At 31.3% G+C, this 26,335-nt stretch overlaps 1 protein-coding gene across 1 annotated transcript in view; it reads left to right on the top strand.

Annotated features, from left to right (window-relative positions):
• Positions 1 to 10,167: 10,167 nt before the first annotated feature.
• The window catches only part of dpr12 (defective proboscis extension response 12), a 202,839-nt gene continuing 186,671 nt past the window's right edge, over positions 10,168 to 26,335 (top strand). The window contains exon 1 of the mRNA XM_081980717.1: positions 10,168 to 10,495. The gene's annotated coding sequence lies outside the window, so the exon portion shown is untranslated. The remainder of the gene's footprint in view (positions 10,496 to 26,335) is intronic.

Below are 26,335 nucleotides of genomic sequence, written 5' to 3'. Positions count from 1 at the left end.
CTTTTTAAGATTCAGTATCTCGGTAACATGATCAATTAAAGATGCCAGTCTTTTGGTTAACAAACTGAACTATTTTAAATAGAAATCCGGTGCCAAAGTTTTCGAGAGTCTGGTTAAATAAATAATTGAAACTCTCTGAAATCAGGTCAACAATTTCCGTAAAAGTCGAGTAGTTTGGAAAATGGCCGAGGTAGGTGAAACAAGGATTGCCCTCCTAGAAATAGATGTTATAAACTACCTGCTGCCCAGATTCCCTCGGGTCCAATTTCCAATATAGAGAGCTTTGGGAAAGCGTAGCGAAAATTGTATTAACCTTCCTCTTGTTTTTTTTTTTGGTTGTTAACCATCTTATGTACGACTTTTCCAACTGTGAACAAGTTCTGGTGATAGAATATTGGCATAAACAAAACGTTTTGCTTGCAGAATATGATATTAAATTTTTCCTGAAAAGAGTTTTCTGTGAAACCTGGTAAAGCTGGCAATATAAGCTCATGCGACAGCAAACAAGGTTGGGGATTGTTTCAAAATTGTTTCCATGTAAGAAGTACACAAACAAAGCAGTAGTAATACAGTTACATTACTGTTATGTTACAAGAATTTTATAGAGGTACGCTCTTTTGCTTGCAATACTAAAGAAACATGGAAGATGCTTGCTTTATTCTATACTTCCTGTTATGTGTGTGCTATCGATTTTATTTTTACTCTCACAAACCTACAATTCTATAAAATAAATAAATAAATCAAATTCTTCAGATAGTAGAGTTAGTAAAAACAAAAAAAAAATATTTATTTTTTTTAAATACAAAAAAATCAAAATCAAAGGGTAAGTAATCAGAGGGTAAAAGAGAGAATAGCTCCGTTATTTAGAGCTAAAAAAAAACAAATAAAAAATACTTAAAACCAATTTTGACTAAGAAAAACTTATTTTTTAAACCAAATATTTGATTATCTAAAAACAGGGCATTCCAATGTGACAAAAAAATTGTCAAAATTTGTTACTAAAAAAAAGAGTTTAAAATTCTGAAACTAGAGTTTCTGTGGTATTTTTCCTAGGATTGGCAAATTAGCCAATTCAGGGTGTAATTTCAATTGAAAAAGTTGTTTTTGAAGTTTACAACCAGTGGCAAAAAGCTTCAAGGCTTGAAATTAACCCGTTTTAGGTCTAAAAACCGTTTAAAGTCCTAAAACTAGACTTTCAGTGGTCATTCTTAAAAAAATTACAAACTAGTCATATTACTCATATTATCATAAAATTTTAATTGAAAAGTTGTGTTTTTAAGGTTTTCAGTCACTGAAAATTGTAGTTTTAACTGCAAAAAAAGCTTCAAAACATAAAATTCACCAGTTTCAGGTCTGAAAACAGTTAAAATCTTGAAACTAGATCTTCAGTGGTATTTCTAAAAAAATAGGCAACTCAGCCATTTTCGCAGAGAATTTCAATGGAAAAGTTGCGTTTTTAAGGTTTTCTGTCACCGAAAATTGCAATTTTAACTGCAGAAAAAGCTACAAGACATAAAATTAACCAGTTTTAGGTCTGAAAACAGTTAAAATCCTAAAACTAGATCTTCAGTGGTATTTCTAAAAGTATTGGCAACTCAGTCATTTTTGCATAGAATTTCAATGGAAAGTTGTGTTTTTAAGGTTTTCAGTCACTGAAAATTGTAGTTTTAACTGCAAAAAAAGCTTCAAAACATAAAATTCACCAGTTTCAGGTCTGAAAACAGTTAAAATCTTGAAACTAGATCTTCAGTGGTATTTCTAAAAAAATAGGCAACTCAGCCATTTTCGCAGAGAATTTCAATGGAAAAGTTGCGTTTTTAAGGTTTTCTGTCACCGAAAATTGCAATTTTAACTGCAGAAAAAGCTACAAGACATAAAATTAACCAGTTTTAGGTCTGAAAACAGTTAAAATCCTAAAACTAGATCTTCAGTGGTATTTCTAAAAGTATTGGCAACTCAGTCATTTTTGCATAGAATTTCAATGGAAAGTTGTGTTTTTAAAATTTTCAGTCACTGGAAATTGCAATTTTAACTGCAGAAAAGACTTCAAGACATAAAATTAACCAGTTTCAGGTCTGAAAACAGTTAAAATCCTGAAACTAGAGCTTCAGTGGTATTTCTAAAAAAATAGGCTACTCAGCCATTTTCGCATAAAATTGCAATGGAAAGTTGCGTTTTTAAGGTTTTCTGTCACTGAAAATTGTAACTTTAACTCCAGAAATAGCATCAAGGCATAAAATTAACCAGTTTCAGGTATGAAAACAGTTAAAATCCTGAATCTAGATCTTCAGTGGTATTTCTAAAAGTATAGGCAACGCAGCCATTTTCGAATGGAATTTCAATGGAAAAGTTGTGTTTTTAAGGTTTTCAGTAACTGAAAATTGTAATTTTCACTGCAAAAAAGCTTCAAGACATAAAATTAACCAGTTTCAGGTATGAAAACAGTTAAAATCCTGAAACTAGATCTTCAGTGGTATTTCTAAAAGTATAGGCAACGCAGCCATTTTCGAATGGAATTTCAATGGCAAAGTTGCGTTTTTAAGGTTTTCAGTAACTGAAAATTGTAATTTTCACTGCAAAAAAGCTTCAAGACATAAAATTAACCAGTTTCAGGTCTGAAAACAGCTTAAAATCCTGAAACTAGATCTTCAGTGGTATTTCTAAAGAAATTGGCGACGCAGCCATTTTCGAATGGAATTTCAATGGCAAAGTTGCGTTTTTAAGGTTTTCTGTCACTGAAAATTGTAATTTTAACTGCAGAAATAGCTTCAATACATAAAATTAATTAGTTTCTGGTCTAAAAACAGTTTAAAATCCTGAAACTAGATCTTCAGTGGTATTTCTAAAGAAATTGGCGACGCAGCCATTTTCGAATGGAATTTCAATGGCAAAGTTGCGTTTTTAAGGTTTTCTGTCACTGAAAATTGTAATTTTAACTGCAGAAATAGCTTCAATACATAAAATTAATTAGTTTCTGGTCTAAAAACAGTTTAAAATCCTGAAACTAATTCTTCAGTGGTATTTCTAAAAGTATAGGCAACGCAGCCATTTTCGAATGGAATTTCAATGGAAAAGTTGTATTTTTAAGGTTTTCAGTCACTGAAAATTGTAGTTTTAACTGCAGAAAAGAGTTCCAGGCATATAATTAACCAGTTTCAGGTCTGAAATCAGTTTAAAATCCTGAAACTAGATCTTCAGTGGTATTTCTAAAAAAATTAGCAACTCAGCCATTGTCGCATAAAATTTCAATTGAAAGGTTTGTTTTTAAGGTTTTTAACCATTGAAAATTGCAGTTTTAACTAAAAAAAGACTTTAGTTCTGAAAACAGTTTAAAATTCTGAGTTTCAGTGGTATCAAGATTGGTATTTCTCCAAGAATTAGCAAATCATCAATTGCAAATGAAAAGTTTTGTTTTTAAGGTTTACAACCAGTGAAAAGTGTAGTTTTTACTGAAAAAAGCTTCAAGGCTTGAAGTTAGGCTAGTTTCAGGTCAGAAAATGTTTAAAATTCGAAAACCAGATATTGGGAAAGCCCATTTTATTAGCTATCCATAGACATATAAAAGATTATACTATGTCAGTCAAATAAGGCAATTTCTCAGGTTTAAACGAAATAGTGCATGAAAATTGGACAGATTTAGAAAGCCCCTTTCAGTGGCTATCCTAATAAAATACAAAATTTGTTCCATTTACTTAAAAATCCACATGTTATTTTTATTCCAACGATCCACTACATTTTGGCATTATTAATCTGTTATTTATATGAAAAAAGAACATTTTTATAGCGTTCCAGGATTAAATTGTTACAAATCGTGTCAAAGGGAGTGACTGTCGTATTCCAAATAAGATGGAACAGGGAATAAGGGTGCAAGAAAAAGCGACAATTTTATGTTATTTGAAATAAGTCTGGAGCGAGCAGAAAAGGACTGAAAGACAAATGAGCCTTATTCTTTTGCTACAAGAAATATGTAGGGTACATTTGGATGTCTTAAAGAGCCCAAGTCAAGTGTATACATGCTTTACACTAATATTATTTTGCTTTCATGTACGGAAAATTAAACAAAGAAAAAATATAATATGACATTGAAAAGTTTTCAACAAAGTAAGTAGCAAATTTGCATGAAAGTCAGGTTGATTTGACAGTTTTTGCATTGGTAACCGTGAAATATTTGATATTTTGTTGTTTCGTAATTGACGAAAAGCCTATAATAACTTCATTAGAGTATATCCATGTTTGTTTAATGCATTGGATGAGCTATCCTACTTCAGACTTTATGAGTTAATGTATCTGCATGATAATCTTTCTAATTCTGGGATTTTGCAGTCAAAGGTTTATCTATATTAGGTATAAATAAGGCTCGCGGTCGGAAGACTCCGTCTCGTGCCACAAAATATAGTCGTCACACACAATTAATTGAATGATAAGCCATTTCTAAATTATCCAGCCAAACACTCACACAGGGGACATCTTAAAATAGTTTTAACATAAAAACAATCAAATCTGGAGAGTGTGGTGGCTAAAGCACTGATCCTTTACGTTCTCTACGTTGTTTTGAGTAGTACAGTTAGTGCTATACTTTTGCTTTCCAAGCACAATGATGTGGATCTGCCCATATCTAAATTTGTACGGTATATACAGGGTGGTCCAGTTTTAAATGTCAATAATTCACCAATTCATAGCCAATTAAAAAATAAGTTGACATTCATTATGCTATTTTCCTGAAAAGTGCTTCCTAAGGAAAATACAGTCCTTCAAATTTCTGTTTAAAAAATCGTTGTCAGACCATTGGAGCTTGATCAAATTTGGAACAAGCACTTTATTACACGTTATTACGGTCAAAGACCCAAAACTAACCCAACCCAACTTAAAAATTGTCTTGGAAACGGAAAATTCACTTAAGAAGTTTAAAAAATATTATTTTAGCCAGTTTTCATAGTTTCCAGACAAACTAAAAGACTTTAGTTTTGAAAATTGAATTAGAAAAGATAAAAATTTCAGAAGCGTAAAAATTGTGTTTGTAACCAGTTTTCATGCAAACCGAGAGACTTTAATACTAAAAATTGACTTGTAGACATAAAAACTACTTTTTCAAGAATTTCTTACTACAATTTCATACATTTAAACCTTAAAAATTGACTTGAACCCCAAAATGTGACTGAACTAATGAAAAGTGACATCAGAAGCTTAAAATTTGCATTTGAAGTAAGTTTTCATAATTTGAAGACAAATTTCAATATTTTAGTCTTGAAAATAGTCTTAGAGGCAGGACATTGACATTAGATACATGAAAATGGTCTTGAAAACTAACTTTTCGTGCTTTTTACTTTGCTTTACATTTTCTTCGAATTCTGGACTATTTTTAGTGCTTTAAAACTGCTTTCAGCTTGGAAAATCTAGTTTCAAGACTATCTTCACCAAGTTATTGACATAGCAAACTTAAAAAACAATTTTTACAATCTTCAAAGACTTAAAATGGCATTCCAAGCTTTGTGACTATTAAATCGACTTCTAACACCTCAGTGCTAAAAATTCGGGTATTTCTTAATAAACTAGACTGTTTTTAGTGTTTTAAGGCTGTTTTCAGTGCCTCAAATCGAGTTTCAAGACTATCTTTACAAAGTTTTTGACTTATCAGGCCTAAAAGCCAGTTTGTCCACTGACCATAGTCTTGAAAATGTTATTTCAAGCTTCTTCACTATTAAATTGACTTCTAACACTCATAGGTGCAATAAATTGTAGCACCTCTAAGAAATTCAGACTGTTTTTAGTGCTTTTTAAGACTGAAAAATCGAGTTTATTGATTATTTCCAAAAGTCAAGTTTCTTCAGTAATAAAAGTAAAAAATTTTGGTACCAAATGCTACAATAATAGTCTTGAGAACTAATTTTTAGAAATAAAATAGTCCGAAAATTTAATTTACTTCTAGACTTGTTGTCCAGTCCAGAAAATTGAGTTGTACACCAATTAAAGTCTTGAAAATATACTTTTGGACTCTCTTTACTCCTAGTAAAGTCAGTTCTAGCATTAAAAGTCAACTTTTATATTAGTTTTAGTAGTAAAAAATGAGTTTCATGCACAATACAATCTTTGTCTTGATTTCCGGACTTTTTTAGTTCTTGAATGCCAGTTTCAGACACTCAACCAGGATGGTGTCTGAGAAAGCGAATCATAAGACCATTCCTACTAGTAAAAAAGTTTTTAGACTATTCAGTACAAATTTGGACTTTCACAAGTCTTGGATGAGTTGGATGTTCAGTTTTAAACTATAAAACGATTTTTTAAATTGAAATTTGGAGGACTGTATCTTCCTTAGGAAACGTTTTTTCAGAAAAATGACATAATGCAAGTCAACTTATTTTTTGATTAGCTATCAAATGGTGAATTATTGACTCTTAAAACTGAACCACCCTGTATTTGTGCTAAACTAAGCTTCATAGTAAAACTTAACCAATTTTCTAGTCAAACAAATCGTCGAGATGGTCGCAAGTAAAATATAAACGTAGTATATCAATCGGAATATCTTTTATCTATGGATCCGATCCAGCGGAAACTATAACGAGGTTTTTGCGACTCCTCCGGATCGCGAATAAAATATATTGCCCCGATATTCTACCGCACCGTCGATTTATTTCGAAACGATCCAAAAAACATTTTTGTTTGGCGTTGTAACGAGTCAATCTCGATTCGTTGACGATCGAAATTCATGCAGGATTTGACCTGAAAGTTTGCTTTCATCCAGCTGCGATCCGCAATTGGAAATCGGTTTACGTGAAACTCACTTGAATTGATGTTCAACAGTGACAAGCAGTCCGCTTTTCTGCTACTGGAGATATCAATGTGAAGTTTACAGGATCGTTTGTAGATTTGTCAAGGTGACAATGCCCTGCGGCATTCATCACAGTTCTTCCTCCAGCTTCAGCTATCATTGATGATGCTGCTACCAAACAAGTTGGTCCTTATGTTTGAGCATCACATTCATAAAGCAACTCTCTTTCCTACAGAATCTGCGGTGTCCTCTTGGTGAACGTAGGTTGCTTCTACAAATTCTTTACTCTTTTTCCGGTTGTAACCTCCAAAAAGTTTTGTCAGAGTGCGCCAATAGCTTCCTCCCAGGCTCTTTCCTGTTCCTCCTTCAATTTGAGCTCGTGTTTACAGGTGCCCTCAAGCCACCAGAAGACTCCTTCTACTTCTGTTATGGCTGCTTGAAGATCAATCAGAATTGCAATATTCCTCCTCTCTATTGCGTGAATTTCCGCCTGAAAGATACTTTTTCCATTGGCTCCGAGTATTTGGCTCTTGGCCCAAACGCTCCTCCTCCTGTTCCCTTGTATGTCTATTTAATGATGTGTTTGCCCAGACGGTAAGTAACAGATTCATCAGTCCACTCTCTCTTGTTACTTAACTTAGTGAAAAACGTACCCCCAAAGTGAAATTTCCGGATTCGGATACGTCAGATGTCCAGAAATGTTACTTACCAGCATTCCTCGTCCAACTCCATTCTTAGCCATTCCATCATCTTTGCAAAGGCTCCTGTTATGCATAGACATGCCAGTTTTTGTACTTTGCTAAGGGCATGCCTAGCAGTACCTTGTCTGGTTTATCTCAGAATGCTTGAGATGCAACTCCAGGTCTTTCCTGCCATTCTTCAACACACCCTTGTGGCTTTACTGACTATGTCTGTTCCAAAGAAGTTTCTGATCTAGTGTTATTCCTAGAAATTTAACTTCTTCCTTGAATTCCATGAATTCTCCAGATATCTGAATCGTTTTCAAATTTTCCAGCTTCCTTCCTCTTGTGAATGGTACAACAGTGGTTTTGGCTGGATTTATAATCCATACCATCTCTCAGTGACTTTGATTCCTGCTTCTATCAGTGCACATAAAGTGTGTTCATATAGTGCTTGTTAGCTTGTCAAGTAGTTTATCTACTACTAAGCTTCATTGCCACGGATGTAAAAGAGTTGGAATGTAGTTGTCTACAATTTTTCCTATTGTTTTCAGTCGAAAAGATGTGAGGCTATTATAATATATTCTTCTCTATTTTTTGGTATAAATGTGACCTTCTTTGCCTTTCTCCAAAGTTATGAAATATATCCCAATGCTAAGCTACCTCTCGTAATGCCGATTCTCCTCTTTTCCTTCTGTCAGAAGGGCGAGAAAATTCCATTCACTCCAAGCGATTTGTACGGTTGAAAGTTGTTTATGGACCATTTGGCTCCATCTGTATGAAAGGAGGTTCAAAAACTAACTGACATACATCTAAATAAGGTTGGTATGCCGCTAAGATTTGAGACACCATCTCTTTTTGCAAAAATGAATAATAAGGAAGTTAAGAAAATGGTCAAAATTTGATGCTGTCAGAGCAGAGACAGTTGAATATCGATACAGACTTTTTACATCAAATTAGCCTAACATTTGACGTAGACTCGAAATATCGGTCGAAACAGGCAAAATAATAAAATTGATTTCGTCACTGAACCGATTTGATATAAAAATGGGTCGCGGTCGGAAGACTCCGTCTCGTGCCACAAAATGTAGTCTTCACACACAATTAATGAAATAATAAGCCAAATCTAAATTATTCAGCCAAACACTCTTAGTGCAAAAGTTAAAGGCTATAAATTACGACAATAATTTAAAAATTGACAGAATGGCTCTTCTATCGACTAAATACTGCATTGTCCTAAATAAAACAAGTGACTGTCGGATTCGGGTCTATATCCCAATTCGAAGGCAAACTCAATCCTAGAAAAGCCAAAAACAACAAAAAGTGTTTGCCGCTTCCGCAGCTGCCTTAACGTGAATAAAATATGTTTGACTGGATGGTCTTTTGTCTTCCTCATCCCTGATGCTTCTAACGTGGATTAAGAGGAAACGAAAGGGCGTTTCCTTCGTTTTGCATCTGATTTATTGATTTTTTTTCTTTATAGAGTAGAAGAAAATAAATCAGTGACTTTTGATGACAAAGTATTTTTTTATTGAAATAGGTTTTTTCCACGACTTTAATTAGAAGGTACCTAACTTATTTAAGCTAGTTTGGTTGGGAGAAGAAAGTGGTTATTTGCCGCTCAGCATTAATTACCTTTTCTATTTAACAGTCGCAAACAAATTAATCAATAAAAATGTTGAGTATTAAACCAAAATGGCAGCCTGTAAGACCAAACTGTCAAAATTCTTCTCATAGAACTGTACAAAATACAGTACGAGCGACTCAAAACAAATTCAGTTGCCATGTAGCTGTTTTTTTTTCTTTTTGATAACAGCTTTGACGTGTATGACTGTCAAACGTCAAAAATATCAAAATTCGACTTATAGAACAGTAAAATACAGTTCAAGAGAGAGCCTATTCAGCATTTAGATGTTTATATTCGAATATAGCTTTTTGATAGGTTTGGCGTGTATGAAAGCCATAATGTCACGTCAATCACACTGTCGAACGTTAAAATTGTTAAAATTCAACTTATAGAGCAGTAGTTATAAATTTAATTTAGAAGTTTCAAAAATTTAATGAAAATGCACCAAAACAACGTTATAAAACTCGCAGCCCTTTTCGCTCTCTTAGCTTCCTGAAGGACTAAAACTTTAAAAATTCACCAAAAATTCAGTTTTAAAGTTAGGATCTTCATGTTTATTAAACAATATAGCTCATAGTGTATAGAATATTATGTAAAATTTTCGTAAAATATCTCTCTGAATTTAGAAGTTTTTAAAAATTAGGAAAGTTAATACCAAAATAATGGTATAAAACTCGCATCCTCCATCGCTCTTTTAACTTTCTGAAGAACTGGAATTTTAAAAATTCACCGAGAGCAGTAATTGTTTTATTTGGTTGTACTGTTTAGACGCTAGAGGGCGTCAAAATCAATTTTTTTACAATATTTCCAAAAATCTTACACAGTGGTTAGAACTTTTCTCGAAACAAGCAATACAATCACTCACTCTGTAGACATTTTGAGTTCCGCTGTACTTTTGTTATTTAAAGGACACCCAGTATACTATACTAAAATCCAAACTAATGGTCACCAAAGAATGAAAATAACGAAAAATCAACCATCCGAAGAGAGAGAGAGTAATCCATATACACAAAACTTCGATCCCGAAACTAAAAGATACGGGCGCGCCCACTCCCATTGGCGGCACTGGCGGCGGCTCCCTCTACGCTAGTGAGGCGGCAGTGTGTCAGGTGTCGGAGACGCGGGCGGACGTCATAATATATACAGGGCGTCGCGACGCAACTCGAATTTTCCTGTAAACGGAGCGCAAAACTCGGACATTCGGTATACATTATGCACTCGGATGGTGGATCTAATCAATCAAACAATGTTGTTGTTACCGCTCGCATTATGTTAAACTTGGTTGTGTTTTGAGTGACAAAAAGTGGTGATTGATATAATACTTGATGTGATTCAGTTTTAAGTTTTGCACCCTTTTGCATATCAACTGCAATAAGTTTGGGAGGATTTACTTGTGTACGTTGAGTGTTGTGACAGTTCAAGGTAATTTGTCAGTTTTTTTTTTAAATACTTTGAGGCGTGGCTTAAATTGATCATTTTTACGATTAAAAACGTTTATACAATAATACAAAAGGATTCAATTCTCATCTGGCATCTGTGAGGTTTACGAGTTAATTTTTCACACAGAAAATAGTCAAAAAACAGGATTTTTACTGCTGTTCAATTTTTTTCTGTTATTTACTACTAGAAATAATTTTAACATTCGATCTGCCTTATCGAGTGTCTGTAACTGGATTTCAACCATTAAAAACAGTTCGAAAATCAAGACAAAACACAAAGAAGACTGGAAATGACTTTACTAAGATAAAAGAGAGTCCAAAAGTCAATTTTCAAGACTGTAATAAGTGTACAACTCAATTTTCTGGATTTAATGTACATGTAACAACTACATGTAACAGTCCAAGCCATCACTGAAGAGCCTGAAACTTAACTTTTATCATTAGAAATAGTTTAAAACTCGATTTTCCAGTCTTAAAGCACTAAAAATAGTCCAAATTTCTTATAAATGCTCCAGTTTGTTGCACGAAGATGGTGAAAAGCTATAAAACTCAATTTTTCAGGCTGAAAACAGCTTGAAATGCTCGAATTTTTACCACTAAGGTGTCTAGAAGCCGATTTAATAGTGACAAAACTTGAAATAGCATTTTTAAGAACTAGAACTAGAAAATTGACTTAACATTTTTAAAACTCACTAGAAAACTTAAAAACTATCTTTGTAACTTGAAAATTGACCAAAAAACTTAAAAACTTATTAGTAAACCTAAAAACTGTTTTGGTAACTTGAAAATTGAGTAAAACAATTAATAATTGACTAGAAAAGTTGCAAATTGACTGAAAAACTTGAAAATTTAAGATTTAAAAACTTGAAACCCACTTGAAAGTTGAAACCCACTAGAAACCTCAGAAATTGACATGGTAACTTGAAAATTGACTAAAAAAATTAAAAATTGACTAGAAAAGTTACAAAACTAGAACTAGAAAATTGACTTAAAATTTTTAAAACCCACTAGAAAACTTAAAAACTATTTTTGTAACTTGAAAATTGGCCAAAAAACTTAAAAACTTCCTAGTAAACCTGAAAACTGTTTTGGTAACATGAAAATTGACTAAAAAAATAAAAAATTTAATAGAAAAGTTGCAAATTGACTGAAAAACTTGAAAATAAATTTAAAAACTCACTAGAAAACTTAAAAGCTGTCTTGGTAATTTGAAAATTAACTAAAAAACTTGAAACCCCCTTGAAAATTGACTAATAAAATTGAAAATTGACTAGAAAAGTTGCAAATTGACTGAAAAACTTGAAATAGCATTTTTAAGAACTAGAACTAGAAAATTGACTTAGAATTTTTAAAACTCACTAGAAAACTTAAAAACTATTGTAACTTGAAAATTGAGTAAAACAATTAAAAATTTACTAGAAAAGTTGCAAATTGACTGAAAAACTTGAAAATAGATTTAAAAACTTAAAAACTCACTAGAAAACTTAAAAATCACTAGAAACCTCAGAAATTGACATGGTAACTTGAAAATTGACTAAAAAAATTAAAAATTGACTAGAAAAGTTACAAAACTAGAACTAGAAAATTGACTTAAAATTTTTAAAACCCACTAGAAAACTTAAAAACTATTTTTGTAACTTGAAAATTGGCCAAAAAACTTAAAAACTTCCTAGTAAACCTGAAAACTGTTTTGGTAACATGAAAATTGACTAAAAAAATAAAAAATTTAATAGAAAAGTTGCAAATTGACTGAAAAACTTGAAAATAAATTTAAAAACTCACTAGAAAACTTAAAAGCTGTCTTGGTAATTTGAAAATTAACTAAAAAACTTGAAACCCCCTTGAAAATTGACTAATAAAATTGAAAATTGACTAGAAAAGTTGCAAATTGACTGAAAAACTTGAAATAGCATTTTTAAGAACTAGAACTAGAAAATTGACTTAGAATTTTTAAAACTCACTAGAAAACTTAAAAACTATTGTAACTTGAAAATTGAGTAAAACAATTAAAAATTTACTAGAAAAGTTGCAAATTGACTGAAAAACTTGAAAATAGATTTAAAAACTTAAAAACTCACTAGAAAACTTAAAAATCACTAGAAACCTCAGAAATTGACATGGTAACTTGAAAATTGACTTTAAAAAAATAATTAGAAAAGTTGCAAATTGACTGAAAAACTTGAAATCGCATTTTTAAGAACTAGAACTAGAAAATTTACTTAAAATTTTTAAAACCCACTAGAAAACTTAAAAACTATCTTTGTAACTTGAAAATTGGCCAAAAAACTTAAAAACTTCCTAGTAAACCTGAAAACTGTTTTGGTAACATGAAAATTGACTAAAAAAATAAAAAATTTAATAGAAAAGTTGCAAATTGACTGAAAAACTTGAAAATAAATTTAAAAACTCACTAGAAAACTTAAAAGCTGTCTTGGTAATTTGAAAATTAACTAAAAAACTTGAAACCCCCTTGAAAATTGACTAAAAAAATTGAAAATTGACTAGAAAAGTTGCAAATTGACTGAAAAACTTGAAATAGCATTTTTAAGAACTAGAACTAGAAAATTGACTTAAAATTTTTAAAACTCACTAGAAAACTTAAAAACTATCTTTGTAACTTGAAAATTGAGTAAAACAATTAAAAATTTACTAGAAAAGTTGCAAATTGACTGAAAAACTTGAAAATAGATTTAAAAACTTAAAAACTCACTAGAAAACTTAAAAGCTGTCTTGGTAACTTAAAAATTCACTAAAAAACTTGAAACCCACTTGAAACATGACTAAAAAAATTGAAAATTGACTAGAAAAGTTGCAAATTGACTGAAAAACTTGAAATAGCATTTTTAAGAACTAGAACTAGAAAATTAACTTAAAATTTATAAAACTCACTAGAAAACTTAAAAACTGTTTTGGTAACTTGAAAATTGACTAATACACTTGAAACCCATTATAAAACTCAATAATTGACATGGTAACTTAAAAAGTGATTTAAAAACTTGAAAATTTTGAATTAATTTGGTATCTTGAAAATATAAAAACTTAAAAATGAAAAAAATTACTTAAAAATTCAGTTTTTTGCTTAATTTTTTTTTTCAGGAAAATTTCCTGTATTTCATTGCTTCATTTGATTGAATTTTTTGTTTTGACCATTTTATACTTCCATGGAAAGATTCAGACAGTTGTCACGTTAAACTGCCAAACAAGCTGATCAATCAGTTGTTTCCGTTAAAACTGTCAACAATTTATCCATTAAGCTATAAAACACAATATTCAAGCTGAAACTGAAAATTCCAACAGATCTAGTATGAGGTTTATTAATTGTATTTTATACTTCCATGGAAAAAATGTAGGCATATGTGACGTTTCATTGCTAAACTGATGGGTCAGTTTATCTTTTATTTAAATTTGGTTCTTTAAACTAGAAAGTACACTTTAAATCAGTAAAAAGTATGTTGTTGGTATTGTACACCTCTATGGGTAAAATTTTGACAGTTTGTGACAAATAACATTCGACTTGACGGTCTAGTTCAGCCGTAGTTGAGTGTGACATTTGTCAGAATATGATCCATCAAGCTATAAAATCACAAAACACAATTGATTTTTAATAGATCTTGTATGAAGTGTATTAATTACATTTTATACTTCCTTGGAAAGATTTAGGCTGTTAATTCGTAATTTCGATCAAAATTGTATTTATTAAGCTATGAAATACAGTTTGGAAGCCGAAACCAGTACGTTATTCGTTTTGTACACTTCTATGGTCAGAGTTTTGAGACTTTGTGACACTTCTTCAGCCGGTTGTTAGTGTCATTCAGATGACAACTGTCAGAATATCATCCATCAAGCTATAAAAGCACAAGATACACTCGAATTTTAATAGATTTCCAGATATGGACTAATAAAGATTAGTTTCCAGTATAAAAAGTACATTACTTGGGTGTTTTTCATTGGTTCATAGTCACCTTCTGATGCTCAAGTCAAGTTTCAAAGTTTAAATGTGTGAATTTGTAGTCAAAAATTAAAGAAAAGAGTTTTTTACGTCTCTCAAGTCAATTTTCAAACAGAATTTACTGGTTGGTTTTGCTGTACAACGTAAGTAAAATAACGAGTAATTTAGAAAAAGGTTATTACATAGTTTCAACAAAAACTAAAAGTTGCAAACATTAGTTAAACTGTCTGTCCAAACCAAAAATTAAAATAAACTTTCAAGCTGATTAATGTTTTAGTTTTGGTTTAATTAGAAATATGTCGACACAGATGCTAAAATGCTTTTTTGACCGAGAATTAATTTAACTGACAGTCATATTCTCTACTAATTAGGGTATTTTCTTTAGTTTAACAAATAATGTTTAAAAAAAAACAACTTTGCTGGTTCTGAGGCTGTTTTGGTTTTTAGTTTAGTTTTAGAGTTAGGACCTTTATTTTCTTACGCAATATAATTTAGAGTCAATCGATATAGTCAATGCACCAAAAGTTGCAAAACTCGCATCCCTCATCGCTCTTTTAACTTCCTGAAGAACTGAAATTTTAAAAACAATTTAGTTTTATAGTTAGGAGCTTTATTTTTTTTTAGACAAAATAATTTAGAGTGTGTATTATACTGTGTAAAATGTTCATAAAACTATCTTCGTAAATTTAGAAGTTCAAAAATTTAAACAAGTCAATGCACCAAAACAAAATTATAAAACTCGCATCCCTCGTCGCTCTTTTAACTTCCTGAACGACTGTTGTTACTGAAATCACAAAATTAATTTCGGAGATACAGGGTGTCAAAGTTTCAACTTTTTTTCTAGTGGTTTCTTCTATATAGTGCAGTGTTTGAGATAGTGAGCTCAAATTTGGAACACAACTTTTCATTTACAGTTGTTTTTCTGTATGTTTTTTCTGACACCCGGTATCTGCAAAATGATTATTTCTTGACTACGAAAACCTATTAAGTACTCACCTATCTAAGTACTTAATAAACCCCCTGTATATTATGAATCATAATATTCCTGCTACTTGGTTCAACTCCCTGTATTCATGTATCTAACACTATTTAAACTTCAGTGATTGGTAAAATCAAACTCTCAAAGTCACCCTCCGTTTCTGAATAAAAGGATATCGATTTTCAAGCAACTCGGTGTTATTTCCTTACGATTAAGATCGTGCTGTTTAATTTTATTGGGTTTTTGGGGGAAGGAAACCCTATTTAAAGTAGTTAATGTATTCGAAGAATATCTTTTAGCGCTTAATTAGATTATTGGGTGTAACATTCCTGAATTTTCATTCACACATTTCGGACGTTGTAAGTGGAGTTGATTAAAGCCAGCAATTTATGTCCAGTGTCCTAAAAACCTAATTTTCTAGAAAGTCATTTCTGACCGCAATAACAAGCGGACCAAGTAATTAGTTGTTGGCAATTTTCAGCTTAATATAGAACAACTTAAAGTACAGGCATAAATGGCGTCAACTTGAATGACTTTTGAAAAATGCTTTTGTGTATTGATCGATTAATGGCATCAGCAGAAGCTTCCTGTCGTGAGACCATTATTTCTGGAAAGTAATCCTTGCAAAGTAGTTTTTCTTGTGCTGCTACCTTTTAGATATCGGATTTCTCGGTTCTTTTTGTTCTGCGATTCTTCAATTTGTCCCCCCCATAAAAAATACGTCCTGTAACAGAGGAGGGTTTTGGGAAAAATCTAATTATTGTGTCACAAAATCAAGAAATGTCGCAGAAGGTGTAAAAATTTTGTCAAAGGTATAAACACGTTGCAAGAGGTCTATAATAATACAAATGGTGCAGCAGAGCAGTGTTGCCAAGTCAAAATATTTAATGGCGGTAGAATAATCAGTCAAAAAACGGTAGATAACGGTATATCAACACCAATTCATTCATTTTACAGTATTATACAGGGTGTCTAATCATTGATTCTTGCTATAAAAACCGTACATCAAAAATACAGATTTTTAATTTTTTCATTAATAATTGTTTTATAAGTTTTTACATTAGTGACAGATATCACGTGGTTTTAAAGGATAATTTAGCTAGGCAGTCACGTGACCATTGTCAACAATCATAAATCTCAAAAACACTCTTTATATGGAATACTGCAAGAAAACGTTTTTAAATCCTGATTTTTGCAGCTTTAGAGCCTGGTTTGACAGTTTTGACGTTAGTGACAGTCGACACGTGATTTTAGAACACTCTTTAGCTAGACGGACACGTGACAATTGTCAAAATAACTGTCATAATTCTCAGAAACACGTTTTATACCAAATACTGCAAGGAAACGTTTCTAAATCCTGATTTTTGCATCTTTAGAGCCTGGTTTGACAGTTTTGACGTTAGTGACAGTTGTCACGTGATTTTAGAACACTATTTAGCTTGATGGTCACGTGATAATTGTCTAAATAACAGTCATAATTTTCAGAAACACGTTTTATATCGAATACCACAAGGAAACGTTTCTAAACCCAAATTTTTGCATCTTTAGAGCCTGGTTTGACAGTTTTGACGTTAGTGACAGTTGTCACGTGATTTTAGAACATTATTTAGTTAGACGGTCACGTGACAATTGACAAAATAATTGTCATATATCTCAGATACACGTTTTATATCAAATACTTCAAGAAAATATTTCTAAACTCTGATTTTTGCAACTTTTGAGCATGATTTGACAGTTTTGATGTTATTGACAGTTGTCACGTGATTTCAGAAGACTATTTAGCTAGACTTTGAAGTGAATAATTGTTAAATCTCAGAAAACCGTCTTGTTTCGAAAACTGTGTTGAAATTCAAATTTAGTAAAATTTTGACAATTCTGACAATAGTGACAGACATCACGTGGATTTAGAGAATAATTTGGAGTAAGAAAATGACTGTTTTAAGCGCATTTTCAGAATCCTTATTAAATTTCCTATTTAATAAACTGAAAAAGTATATAAAAAGTTTTACAACCAACATAATGGCAATAACGTAATTAAAAACAGTAGATTATATACAAAAAAACAGGAGAACGGTAGAAGAACTACAAAAACGGTAGATATACCGTTTTAACGGTAGACATGGCAACATTGCAGAAGAGTAATATTTTATAAAATATCATAGGAAGACAAGAAAAGGGTTAAAAAGGCTAAACATGTTGCAGAGAATGCAAAACGATTGCAGAAAGTCTAGAAATGTCGCAGAATGCGTAAAAATATTATCAAAGATATAACAGAAGTTGCAGGAGATCTATTTATGTCTTAAAACATCAAAACATGTAGTGTGTATTGTAACATGAGTCTGAAAATGTTTCTAAAATGGCCAAATATGCAAAATGTCGCAGAAGAATCTAGTAATGTTTAGAAATATCATACAATGTTTCAAAAAAGCTAAAAATGTTACAGGAAGTTTGAAAATGTTTTAGAAAGTCTATAAATGTTGTAGGAAGATAGTAAATGTTTCAAAATGGGTAAAAATGTTGCAAAAGTTTAAAAAATGCGTTTAAAAAGTCTATAAATATTGTGAAGAATCTAAAAAGATTGCAGAAAATCTGGATATGTTTTTCAGAACGCGAAAAAATTTTTTCAAAAGTATAAACATGTTGCTGGAGATTTAATAAGGTTTTAAAAATTAAAAAATTTTTCTAAAATATTGCAAATTTTGTAAAAGGTCTAAAAATTATGGAGTAAGTTTGAAAATGTTTTAGGAAGTCTAGAAATATCAAAAAATGTTCAAGAGAGGAAAATGTAAAAATCTTGTCAGTTATAAACACATTGGTCTAATAATGGTCTAATAATCTGAAAATGTTGCAAAAAATGTTTAATTTTATATTTGAGGTTTTAAAATACATTTTGGTTTTCTCTATTCAATATGCAAAAAAAAATGAATAACTTCTACCCCAAAACAAAACAAATGTATTTAATTGAAGTTAATTGGCTGATAATAATAGTTTACAGTTAGAAACAAAGGGAACTTGATGATCACGTATTCTTGCCTAGAAATTAATGAGCAATTAATTCCAAAATGTACACATTACAACTTCAATTTGATTTACGTGGCAAAGTTTCACATTTGCGTTTATACTACGATTTCCTTAAGCTATAGACAAATATATTGTACCTGACGGAAGTAATTGCATACATTAGAGGCATAATGGAGTCTTCTATATAACTGTAATATTCAAAGCATCCCAGAAGAAGAAAAGGTTTTTAGAAAATGTTGTGTTAATGTAGAAGAAAGTTTTTCAAAAATTGAAATCTGTCATTTTTGCTAAAAAGTTAAATGGGGTAAAGTCCGGCAAAAATTCAGGCGACAGACCCTCAACTCCATTTTCTATCCAGATTTTTACGTTTACTGACTCAAATATTTAATAATAAGTGATGATGATTTGTCCTTTTTGGCTTGTATCAGGCATTTCATCAGTTATTGTTAATTGTCGAAAGGATTTGACACAAAAGTAAACAGACACAATGTTGACACCATTGTGAAACGTTTCATATACTGTAAATGGCTTCTCCCTGATTATCCTAAATTTTGTAATGTTTTTTTAGGTTATTGGATAGGAAATTTAATGAGGATTAATAATTAAAAATAAAAAATATGCTTAAAACAGACATTTTCTTATTCCAAGTGGATTTTACCAGCGATTTTGTCATTGCCTGTCCTTTTAAACTATGTTTCTGGCAGTTCAAACTTTGACACCGCTGTTCTACCGCACTGTACCAAATTTTTAGTGTTTTTTTAGGTTAGTGAATAGAAAATTTAATGAGGATTCCAAAATTGTGTTTAAAACAGTCATTTTCTTATTCCAAGTGGGTCTTACAGGCGATTTTGTCTCTGACTGTCCTTTCAAACTGTGTTTCTGGCTGTTCAAATTTTGACACCGTGTTTCTCCCTGGCTGTACTAAATTTTGTAAGGTTTTTTGAGGTTATTGAATAGGAAATTTAATGAAGATTTCAAGAATGTGCCTAAAATAGTCATTTTATTACCAAGTGGATTTTACCAGTTATTTTATCATTAACTGTCCTATTAAGCTGTGTTTCTGGCAGTTCAAATTTTGACACCGCTTTTTTACAGCATTGTATCAAATTTTTTGTGTTTTTTTAGGTTATTGAATAGGAAATTTAATGGTGTTTCCAAAAATGTGCTTAAAATAGTAATTTTATTATTCCAATGGGGTTTTACCAGCGATTTGGTCATTGACTGTCCTTTTAAACTATGTTTCTGGCAGTTCAAACTTTGACACCGCTTTTCTACCGCACTATACCAAATTTTTTATGTTTTTGTATAGGAAATTTAATGAGGATTCCGAAAATGTGCTCAAAACAGTCATTTTCTTACTCTGTTGGTTACGTGAGTGCTTAGCTAAATTATTCTCTAAAACCAAATTTGTCTGGAATCTGCAAGAATTAAACGCAGTTTTCGGAACGAGACGTATTTTTGTGATTTATGACAGTTATTTTAGCAATTGTCACGTGACTGTTTAGCTAAATATGGTTCTAAAATCACGTGACAACTAACACCACAATCTGTGCTAAAAAGTGGAAAAATCAGGGTTTAGAAAAGAAATATTTGAAATATTTTAGAAACATTTTTTACGTTTTAAAACATAATTAAATCTCCTGCAACATGTTTATATCTTTGAAAATAATTTGTCGCGTTCTGCAAAACATATCCAGATATTCTGCCATCTTTTTAGATTCTTCACAACATTTGTAGACTTTTTAAACGCATTTTTTAAACTTTTGCAACATTTCTACCAATTTTGAAACATTTACTATCTTCCTACAACATTTATAGACTTTCTAAAACATTTTCAAACTTCCTGTAACATTTTTAGCTTTTTTGAAACATTGTATGATATTTCTAAACATTACTAGATTCTTCTGCGACATTTTTAGATATTTTCAGACTCTCCTCTACATGTTTTGATGTTTTCAGACATATATATTTCTCCTGCTACTGCTATTATATCTTTGACAATATTTTTTTTACGAATTCTGCGACATTTCTAGACTTTCTGCAATCGTTTTACATTCTCTGCAACATCTTTAGCCTTTTTGAACCCTTTTCTTGTCTTCCTATGAAATTTTTATAACATATTACTTTTCTGCAATGTTGCCATGTCTACCGTTAACACGGTATTAATACCATTTTTGTAGTTCTTCTACCGTTCTCCTGTTTTTTGTATATAATCTAGTGTTTTTAATTACGTTATTGCCATTATGTTGTGTATGTTGTACTTTTTCAGTTTATTAAATAGGAAATTTAATAAGGATTCTGAAAATCCGCTAAAAACAATCATTTTCTTACTTCAAATTATTCTCTAAAACCACGTGATGTCTGTCAATATTGTCAGAATTGTCAAAATTTTACTAGAATTTGCATTTCAACACAGTTTTCGAAACAAGACGGTTTTCTGAGATTTAACAGTTATTTACTTCAAAGTCTAGCTAAATAGTCTTCTAAAATCACGTGACAACTGTCACTAACGTCAAAACTGTCAAACCATGCTCAAAAGTTGAAAAAATTAGGGTTTAGAAACGTTTCCTTGTAGTATTCGATGTAAAACGTATTTCTGAAAATTATGACTGTTATTTAGACGATTATCACGTGACCGTCAAGCTAAATAGTGTTCTACAATCACGTGACAACTGTCACTAACGTCAAAACTGTCAAACCAGGCTCTAAAGCTGCAAAAATCAGGATTTAGAAACGTTTTCTTGCAGAATTTGATATAAAACGCGTTTCTGAGATTGATGATAGTTATTTTGACTGTTGTCACGTGACTGTCTAGCTAAACTAACTTCTAAAACCACGTGACATCTGTCACTAATGTTAAAACTTAGAAAACAATTGATCAAAAAAAAATTAAAATCTGTATTTTTAAAGTATGGTTATGCAGCAAATTGACATTATTTTTCGATTTAGAATCGATCATTGAAGCTTTTTGCAATCATTAAAACAAAATCCTGTATGAAAATATAAAATAAATTTTGTTCTTCTTATATAAATTGCTTTTTTCTTCTCTATCTAACACTGAACAGACATAATCAAATCAATGATGTAATGTGAGAAGAAGAAAACTGGTTGCAAACAGTTAGAAGCTTTAACGTGTACCAAAAACACAATTTACTGTGTGGAAAGTTTGTAGTTAAAATTTGTCTGTTAAATTAAAATTACAGTTTCAGTATAGTTTCGCAATCGCTTGCAAAGTTCAATTTATAAACTTTTGTCAATTTCTCAAGTTGCTAAACAACTTTGACAATGGTCGACGATTCCACATTCTTGAACAAAGCTAAAAGGTTTTTGTTTTCATTTTAAACTTTGAAGTTAAGAAATGAAAAATAAGCTAGACATTGAAATAATACAAGATTTACAGCAATAAATGTTAAACATGAGGAGATAAAACTTTGTTTTGGTTATATTTTTATTAAAGGCATGAATATTGCCCCAATTTGCAGTTTTGTGGTACATTACACAATTGGTTACCTTTTCTGACAGAACTATCCCTCTAAGTGAATTAGAACTGGATTTATGGTAGTTTTAATTAATAATAATAATAATAGTCTTTATTTAGCACGAGGCTGTAAGGAAAAACAAATCAAAGTAAACTTAAAACTACGGTACTAAAAATTAGAAATAAGAAGAAAATAAAATATCAGTCAGGTATAGTAAAACAGATTAAAATTGTCAAATGTCCAATCGCACTAATATACAAATTATCTCTAATTTGCATATTTTCTCTCACACTCTCTGTTATCCACTCTTTATTCAAATAATTTGGTTTAAAAGCGTAATTTTTTTTAGGGCACATACTATTTAATATCGATCCCATATCGTCAACCAAACTATTCGCAAATACATTCACATCGTAATTCTTCATTGATTTGACCGAAAAAATGTGTATTTGTGCCTCAACTTTAGAAAGAAATTAATCAATTGCCTTAAAAGTTAAAAACTTAAAACGTTTCATTGTTTAAAACCAATGCAGACATAAATTACCAATTTAAAAAAAGTAGTCGCTTTCCGACCATTTATGATAAATCAAAATGTAACGAAACACGTTCAGAGTTTCCTTCCTCGACCGAAAGTTTGTTTAGGAAACTGACCGGTTTTCTGGCTTTGACTAATTACGGGATTTCCAGTTATTATAGTGTCCACAAACTTTAAATTAGGACTGCAGGCCAAAATTCCAGCCAACTGTGCGAAACACGCTTCGAACAAAACGGGAATTACTTTGTTACATTTATTGGAGAACTGGTCTTTTGTTTTATTAAAAAAAATTGCTCCGTTGGAAACGATACGCAAATTGGAAATTTGGATGGAAAGCAGAATTTTGCCAATTAAAATCGTTTAAAAACTTGCAAATTTGTTGTCTCGTTAAAGTGCAGCTGTGTCAGCTTTTAGTATTTTTGCAACTGAATAAATGAGCTATTATAATAGACAAATAAAAGATTGAAACGTTGTTATGGTTGAAATTACTTTCAAACCAATTTACTACAAATTATAGGGATTTACCATAAGGATTAATATAGACAGCAAGCAAAAATGATTTGTATTTGCATAATGTGTTTTAACAGAAAATATTTGTTTAAAAATGCCAAATTAATATAAGTAGGAAAAATAGGTCATCATGACATGAGTTCAATTAATTAATAATAATCACATTTCTGCAAAATTGCCAAACAGATCACTCACTTGATTTAGTTTCAAATTTTTGCAGTGCTGCCAAATTATAATTTTTTTTTGAAATTTGTTGGAAATATTAAATAATCACACTTCTGCAACATTGACGACCAGACTATTATCTTCTGTTTTTTTATCTAATCAAGCCCCAATTTTTCCAAAGTTGCCAAATTGCCATTGTTTCCAAAATAGTAAGAAATGGATCTTTCTGCAATATTGCCACTTATTTTCCAGTCCACTGTCGTTTTTCCAACAGTTTTTTTCCCTGGCTGTACCAAAATTTGTAATTGGATAGGAAACTAAACGAGGATTCCAAAAATATGCTTAAAACAGTCAATTTCTTACTCCAAGTGGGTTTTACACGCGATTTTGTCTCTGACTGTCTTTTAAAATTGTGTTTCTGTCAGTTCCAACTTTGACACCGCTTTTCTCTCTGACTATAACAAATTTTGTATTGTTTTTTTTTAGTTATTGGATAGGAAACTTATTGAGGATTCCAAAAATGTGCTTAAAACAGTCATTTTCTTATTTCAAGTGAGTTTTACACGCGATTTTGTTTCTGACTGTCTTTTCAAACTGTCTTTCTGTCAGTTCAAAGTTTGACATCGCTTTTCTCCTTGACTATATCAAATTTTGTATTGTTTTTTATGTTATTGGATAGGTAATTTCATGAGGATCCTAAAAATGTTCTTGAATCAGTCATTTTCTTATTCCAAGTGCGTTTTACACGCGATTTTGTTTCTGACTGCCTTTTCAAATTGTGTTTCTGTCAGTTCCAACTTTGACACCGCTTTTCTCCCTGACTATAACAAATTTTGTATTGTTTTTTTTAGTTATTGGATAGGAAACTTATTGAGGATTCCAAAAATGTGCTTAAAACAGTCATTTTCTTATTTCAAGTGAGTTTTACACGCGATTTTGTTTCTGACTGTCTTTTCAAACTGTCTTTCTGTCAGTTCAAAGTTTGACATCGCTTTTCTCCCTGACTATATCAAATTTTGTATTGTTTTTTATGTTATTGGATAGGTAATTTCATGAGGATCCTAAAAATGTTCTTGAATCAGTCATTTTCTTATTCCAAGTGCGTTTTACACGCGATTTTGTTTCTGACTGCCTTTTCAAATTGTGTTTCTGTCAGTTCCAACTTTGACACCGCTTTTCTCCCTGACTATATCAAATTTTGTATTGTTTTTTTTAGTTATTGGATAGGAAACTTATTGAGGATTCCAAAAATGTGCTTAAAACAGTCATTTTCTTATTTCAAGTGAGTTTTACACGCGATTTTGTTTCTGACTGTCTTTTCAAACTGTCTTTCTGTCAGTTCAAAGTTTGACATCGCTTTTCTCCTTGACTATATCAAATTTTGTATTGTTTTTTATGTTATTGGATAGGTAATTTCATGAGGATCCTAAAAATGTTCTTGAATCAGTCATTTTCTTATTCCAAGTGCGTTTTACACGCGATTTTGTTTCTGACTGCCTTTTCAAATTGTGTTTCTGTCAGTTCCAACTTTGACACCGCTTTTCTCCCTGACTATAACAAATTTTGTATTGTTTTTTTTAGTTATTGGATAGGAAACTTATTGAGGATTCCAAAAATGTGCTTAAAACAGTCATTTTCTTATTTCAAGTGAGTTTTACACGCGATTTTGTTTCTGACTGTCTTTTCAAACTGTCTTTCTGTCAGTTCAAAGTTTGACATCGCTTTTCTCCCTGACTATATCAAATTTTGTATTGTTTTTTATGTTATTGGATAGGTAATTTCATGAGGATCCTAAAAATGTTCTTGAATCAGTCATTTTCTTATTCCAAGTGCGTTTTACACGCGATTTTGTTTCTGACTGCCTTTTCAAATTGTGTTTCTGTCAGTTCCAACTTTGACACCGCTTTTCTCCCTGACTATATCAAATTTTGTATTGTTTTTTTTAGTTATTGGATAGGAAACTTATTGAGGATTCCAAAAATGTGCTTAAAACAGTCATTTTCTTATTTCAAGTGAGTTTTACACGCGATTTTGTTTCTGACTGTCTTTTCAAACTGTCTTTCTGTCAGTTCAAAGTTTGACATCGCTTTTCTCCCTGACTATATCAAATTTTGTATTGTTTTTTATGTTATTGGATAGGTAATTTCATGAGGATCCTAAAAATGTTCTTGAATCAGTCATTTTCTTATTCCAAGTGCGTTTTACACGCGATTTTGTTTCTGACTGCCTTTTCAAAATGTGTTTCTGTCAGTGTAAAATTTGACACCGCTTTTCTCCCTGATCAAATTTTCAATTGTTTTTTTATGTTATTGGATAGGAAATTCAATGAGGATACCCAAAATGTACTTAAAACAGTAATTTTTTTTACTCTAAGTGGGTTTTACACGGAATTTTGTCCCTGACTGTCTTTTCAGATTATATTTGTGACAGTGTAAAATTTGATAGCGTTTTTCTCCCTGACTGTACTAAATTTGTTTTTTATGTTATTAGATGAGAAATTTAACGAGGATCCCAAAAATGTGCTTAAAACAGTCATTTTTTTTTCCAAGTGGGTTATATAGGCGATTTTGTCTCTGACTGACTTTTCAACTGTCTTTCTTTTGGTTCAAATTTTGACACAGCGTTTCTCCCTGACTATATTAAATTTTGTGTTATTTTTTATGTTATTGGATAGGGAATTTAATGAGGATTCCAAAAATGTGCTTAAAATAGTCATTTTCTTACTACAAGTGGGTTTTACACGCGATTTTGGTTCTGACTGTCTTTTCAAATTATGTTTTTGTCAGTGCAAAACTTGGCATCGTTTTTTTCCCCGACTGTACTAAATTTTGTAATATTTTTTTATGTTGTTGAATAGGAAATTTAGTAAGGATTCCAAAAATGTGCTTAAAATAGTCATTTTTTTACTCCAAGTGGGTTATACAGGCGATTTTGTCCCTGATTGTCCTTTCAAATTGTGTTTCTGTCAGTTCAAACTTTGACACCGGTTTCCTCCCTGACTATATCAAATTTTGTATTGTTTTTTTAATTTATTGGATAGGAAATTTGATGAGGATTCCAAAAATGTGTTTAAAACAATAATTTTCTTACTCCAAGTGGGTTTTATACGCAGTTTTGTCTCTGACTGTCTTTTTAAGTTGTGTTTCTGTCAGTGTAAAATTTGGCACCGTTTATTTTGAAAAGTT

The sequence above is a fragment of the Ips typographus genome, linkage group LG5, assembly GCF_016097725.1.
Source record: "Ips typographus isolate SLU linkage group LG5, UJ_Ityp_2.0, whole genome shotgun sequence".
Taxonomy (NCBI): Eukaryota; Metazoa; Arthropoda; class Insecta; order Coleoptera; family Curculionidae; genus Ips; species Ips typographus.
This window is presented reverse-complemented; position numbering and strand designations above follow the sequence as displayed.